Genomic DNA, 6,012 nt, shown 5'->3' with positions numbered 1-6,012 from the left:
CCACACGATACAACTACACAGTCATTGGGAAACTTCCAGAGCGTCGGTCAATGCGTGAGTAATGTGGCCACGTATTTATTGCAGCTATTACGATTTAGAAGTTGACTACCTTTCAAGTTTCTCAGTTCGTCCAGTAGCTCCGGACAAGCACATATTATATAATACCTAAGTAAATCGATGATAAACCATGGTTGAATAATACTGTCAAACAAATTCTGTTTGTTGATACTGCACACATTGAATTGTATAGTTCAGCTTCCTTCTTCAACGTGTGCATTTGTTTAGATTTATTTTTCCCTTAGCATATACTCTGCAATACGTCTATGCTAACGTCACAGCGCTATTGCTCATGATTCCCACCATTGCTGCATATCTTAGTTCTAGCCAAAGATGACTGAATGAAAAAGTTGACTGCACGGGAACGGACGGGAGGAAGGGCGTGATGATGTATTCGATAACAAGCACAAGGACTGCGTCACCGCAACCTGTCAGATCTCAGCAACACTTCTATTTACATTCTATGCGATAGACCGTATTCTATCAGAACGTTCGGTCGAAACTGCGTGCAGAGAACGAGACGACAAGTAAAAAAAATAAAGCCGACAAGACGCAATATACGTTCTAGTCAGTAGAGAATTTTGAGGAGAGGCAGAAACACAATGATTTCGTTGTGTTGATAGATCGTCGTTGCTTGAAATGGAGCAGGCAGAGTTGACGGCCGATCAAAAAAAAAACAGAGAAATATTACCGGACGGGAAGACCAAGTAAAAGAACTAGTGTACATTACGAGGAGCCAAAAAAAAAAAAGTAAGGGCTCGATTTGTGGGGAGAAAATATCGTCTTGCAATAGAGGAGTTGTCCCAAAACACATACGTTTCACACGTGTTGATGCTGACGTTGTATAGGAGGACGTATGGTTATTCCGTTGTGGAACGTCAGTCCATGCTGCCCTACAATTATGTGTGCATCTCGTTTTTAGGACCTAACAGAAGGATAAAGAAAATATCGAAAAATGCCGTCGAGCGGGAAACAGCCAAAAAGCAACAGACTGAAAAACACTGTGTACAGATAGCTGCGCATACAAAGAACTAAGTAGGAAAGCAAGAAAAGGCCAACAGGGCGAGCAGTAGAGTGTAGAAAAAAGGGATGACTAAAGGCTTCAAGAAAAGAAAAGGCATCTGTATCTCTGTATGAGGGTGATATGTGTGGATGTGTGTGTGTGCATCGGCCATGAGCTAACCGTTGCCGGCAAGCGGAGGAAACGTAACAAACACTCAACCTGAATACAAAATGTCGCATTCAGTTCATCTCTTGTGAAGCCTGTGTGTGGGAGCATATGTCTTCGCTGTGTCCGCGCGTCTCCTCTATCCCAAGATGGCAACGACGGCTAGATATTTATGCTACAAAAGATTGGCGTAAGCTGGAACGTACGGCGGAGTCGGCAGCAGAAGTCATAGTGGACGAAGATCAAGCGAATCAGCCAGCCGGCTAGCCCTCAGCTAAGCGAAGCTAGTGACGTAGAAATGCAGGCCTTTTTTTGCAAAAGAAGGAATGAACGGAGAAATATTGGCCCTGCGCACGATACATAGCAGAGCAACCCATGTGCCGACCAAAGACCCCTCACTACCTACCACGCCTAAGCCGCTGACACGCCACTGCTCCTGATTCCCATTTTCTTCCATTCAACCTTGTTGCCCCGTATAGTCGACGTATCGGCCTTGCAACGAGCGGGACGAAACATGACAACGACGGAGGCTTGATCCAAACAAAAAAGCAGCTACGCGGCCAACGGAATCGTCTGCCAAAGCTAGCAGGTTCAGAGCCTCCCCGTCTAAATACTGTATCGTCCTCTTCCCGCCCGCATAAGACGGAAAGCCCACTCAACCGAAAAGATTATTATTATATCGATATTTGACGCCAAATATTTATCTTTTTAAGCTGTCATTCTGTTCCTCATGATGTCTGCCATCTTATTCTGTATGTGACCTGGATGGGCTACGTAACTCGAGAGCTTTCCTGACCTTTGTTCCCTAGGCTCCTGTTATTTGTTTTTTTTTTAGCATTCATTATAATCTTGAAGTACTCAATCTGTAGCAGGGGAATAGCGCAGCCAGTAACCTGAATTGAATTGGGTCAATTTTCCGAAGAGGTATATTTTTGCGCTCTCTTTTTCTATTTTAGACTTTTGTTCGGCCAATAGAATGCATTGACTCTATGCAACTACGTGTTACATCGATAGGGATTTACAACAGGCCAAGAGGTGACCGCATGACGCGGCTGTGAAAAAGGCCGCTTGCCGCGCCCTCTACCGCTCCACTCGAACTTAATTCGTCTTTCGGCTGCGGCTCAACTGAGCAGGTAAAGCACCGACCGGATAAGGATTCTCTGTTGCCCTATTTAATTATCAGCAAAGCTGATGAATAAGCATGCTGTTAGAGTGAGAAAAGGACCGTTTCAGACGGCACTGTCTACATGTATTATACGTATTCTTCTACTCAATAAACAGAAATCGCTTCATAAGTGTTACGTTGTATCGCTTAAGTGTCATTTACTAACTATACCAGTTAGAATTTTGTTTAAGCTTTTTAATTATTATGAGACTAAGCTAAGAGTATGAGGTCATGGACTGAACCATAAGGTCGAAGCCTTGTTATAGTGTTCTACCAAGTAAGTAAAGCTTTGACAGCTACTGTTGTCCAACTGAGACTCGATTTCTATTTAGGGTGACCATGCAGCCTTTTTCTCTTACCTATTTTACCAGGTTTAATAACGCTAGAATGATTTATGTTGCAAAATTGTGGTGGACTTTTGTGGCAGCTTCGCGAACATGCCTGTCGTTGCACATTGGCTGTCATGCATCGAGTCACTGGAAGTTGCCCCTTTATCGATTGTTCTATAGTAGTAACTTGTTGTAGCTGGAGAGGAACTTGAACACGCCAGATCAACTTCTTTATGAGCTTGTTAACGAGTGCGAACCGAGGATTCCCATTTATTCACACGCATATGTCAGTATTTACGAGGCTACCTCATGGAAGCACACTGAGCGAAGTCCCTGACCTTGTTGCGACAATTACATATACTTCGTAGTGATTTTCTCACTGTCCCGCTCGCGCTAAGTGCCATCATTAGTGTCTTCAAACGTTCCAGTGATTTTCGCGGTTAGTTTTCTATAATCATCGCTCTGACCTCAAACAAAATCATTCTTGTGACATTTTTCCGATTAAAAAAAAACTAACACCTTTGCCTTTTTCGTCTAACCTAGCGACTGTCTGTATTTTTCTGGTTCCGTTACAGCTCATCCCTGTCACGGAAACAGCAATGTGCTCTGGTTGTACCGTTGCTATTAAGCAGCGTTCACAGATGGATGGGATGTGTTCTTGCACGAACGTACGAATCGGAATTTGTTGCATTTGAGTATTTAAATTGCACGCGAACGAAGTGTAAGAGACAAGCTTTTTCATCGTCGACTTTGTTCTGTTATGTACGCGTAATCAAGGGAGATATCAGTCGTCATTTTCCGCCAGACATCATCACACCGCGTTTCATATGGAACTTCACACTGGGTGCGAGGCGAGCGAAGTTTTAATTCAACTTTTGCTTTTTTACTGGCTCACTCCTCTTGTACTTGTTTATTATTTCCAACGACGGCAAAGAACAAGGCCTTAAAAAGGGATAAGGAAGCCGTTAGGAATGAAAGTGGCTTGTCGCGCACTGCGCCACTAACGCCTCTGCTACATAACCGCCTGCGATTCCCCTTTAAGTTAATCTGCAAATGAGTAGATGGGATGTCACTGTTACGACACGGCTTGTTGTTAAATATTGATCGACAACATTCACTGAGAGCTGCTTTCTGAAGTAATGAGAAATCACATTTCACTTATACATGCTAGTTCATACCAAAAAAAAAGACGCTGTTTGATGAAGCGCGTCAGTTGGTGCGTCTGTCCATGTTTAAAAACACCTTTCGGTAGCTTTGTGTTCAATAGGCAGGGCCAAACAGATTTTATATTACTGTATAAAACGAAGACCTCTGTGGTATGAAGGCAAACGTCGCAACTGACACCTTCTTTGTACCACTGTTCCACGTTCTTAGACATTACGCACTACTATACAGGATCAAACGGGATTTCCAAGCCCGGAACATAACAGAAAGTAATCCTGGATATCACATACTCCTGTGGATACATGTCGCATTCATGGCAAAGGGTAGTGTGTGCTTGACTTGATGAAAGTGATTCCTTGGAGCAACGCTCGGTCTACGGCCAGTATGAAAACGACGCGACTCGTCATTGCCTCGAATTATCTTGAAATTCAACAATGTACGATCCTTTTTAAGAAATGTAACACCCCATGCGTTCGTTTCGAGCACCAGAGAAGAGAGGGTCTGACATATGTCACCCATCGGCCAGCGGAACTCGCTTTGTGGGATACATCATCTCAATAGGACGCCTGAATTGCCAGGCGCATCCTTCAACTCAATGTCAATCTTCTCACCTGAACAGCACAACATTAGCTGACATTGAGCCTATTTTTATGTAGACTGTCACTTTGAGCTCCCTATTTCTTTTTCTGTCCGCCGGTTTTTTTTTCGCCGAAAAAGACGAAGACGCCCTAATATGAACACATAGGTGACGATTGAGATATATACTAGAGAGTGCGTCTGTCGGCATATATTCTTGGAAGTAACAGAGTAGGTGGAAGGCAGTACGTGGCAGGTTACGAAGGAAAGAACCAAAGATAAAAAAGAACAGCTTAGTCCGTCCGTAACGCAAAAACAGGTTGGTTGGTTTGTATTGTAGAGCTAGGGTCTAGTGAATAATTCGGCAGTTTTCTTCAACCAGTTTCTATTGATACTATCACATAATATCGGTGTATCGGTTGTATCAAAGTTTTACGCTAATAAATAATGTAAGCATTTCTGCTATCCAATAAATAGCGCACATTGGTGATCACGGTATATAAAAGCTCCCGTTTCTGTTTGTCAGGTTTCTTATATAAGTCCGCGCGATTCGAAATTCTAAATAAGTGTGGTACATCGGACATTTTGTCGTAAACTTGACGTACTTTTCAGCATCGAAATAGCGTTTCTCAAATAATAACAATCACCCCTTTTGCGCATGGTTGCACGATGTGGTGAGTTAATTGGCTTCGATAATTATTTTGGGAAGCTTTTAATAGATCGTCGTATAAAATTGGGTAGTCAAGTGTTCGAAATTAGGAGCGGTATGATCCGACTACTAAATTTCAAAATCAGTGAGAACAGTTAGCAAAATGTAAAAAAGTAAGGAATTATAATTGAGACCAAGGGCTGTTTGTGTGTGGCAGCTGCGCCGTTTTAAAAATCTGTCAGAAGCCAAGCAGGGCCCGTCCCGGTTAGATTCGCAACGGATGCAGGTCCTACATACCACAGGTGAGTCGGAGGAGTTGTTTGCGTAGAGAAAACAATTGAGCGTTCGAAAAGAAGTCCAAAACTAGCCTTCATGAATGGCAGCATACGACATTGAGAACGTGTAGAACACCCTGTCTTTTACCAGGCAGATGACCAAACGTGGTAAGCAATTCCCTTTTTTGCACTGGTTTTCGTTATTTGAGGGCAAATTAGCATGCTTTGCGATTCTCCTTAAAGTCAGCTGTAAATAAACTTAGTTAATATTCGCTTGTATACAGCGTAAATAGGCCAGCGTTACTGTAGATAAGAGGGTGTAGTATAACTACCCGGAATTCAGAGGAAAAATTAATTTAAGACTTTCCTGATCATGAGTGGAAATAGGTTTTTTCGGTATCTGCCGGTTGACTTTAGTTTACTTATAATAACTACTAGATAAACGCAGATTCAGTTTAATCCATTCACTTAGTTGTTCGATTACATACCTGCATTCTTGTTTTTCCTATTAAGTTATTAATATAACCACAATCGATAGAGATTTCCAGTGATTACAAACATGGGACGGGACACCCTTTCCAATCTATAATTGGCAACCAAATTACAATTTTAATTAAAGTTTTCAATGG

The 6,012-nt window shown here is 42.4% G+C and overlaps 1 long non-coding RNA gene across 1 annotated transcript; it reads left to right on the top strand.

The window, feature by feature from the left end:
* Positions 1-655: 655 nt before the first annotated feature.
* On the top strand, positions 656-4,949 carry LOC147756517 (uncharacterized). The gene is made up of 3 exons (XR_015324789.1): positions 656-1,814; positions 2,182-2,358; positions 3,295-4,949. It is a non-coding gene; the product is annotated as an uncharacterized LOC147756517 (long non-coding RNA).
* The last annotated feature ends 1,063 nt before the right edge of the window (positions 4,950-6,012 follow it).

The sequence above is a fragment of the Varroa destructor genome, unplaced genomic scaffold (genome assembly GCF_002443255.2).
Source record: "Varroa destructor unplaced genomic scaffold, Vdes_3.0 BEIS01000003.1, whole genome shotgun sequence".
NCBI classification, from domain to species: Eukaryota; Metazoa; Arthropoda; class Arachnida; order Mesostigmata; family Varroidae; genus Varroa; species Varroa destructor.
The sequence above is the reverse complement of the archived record's forward strand: the minus strand, read 5'-3'. Positions and strand labels throughout refer to the sequence as shown.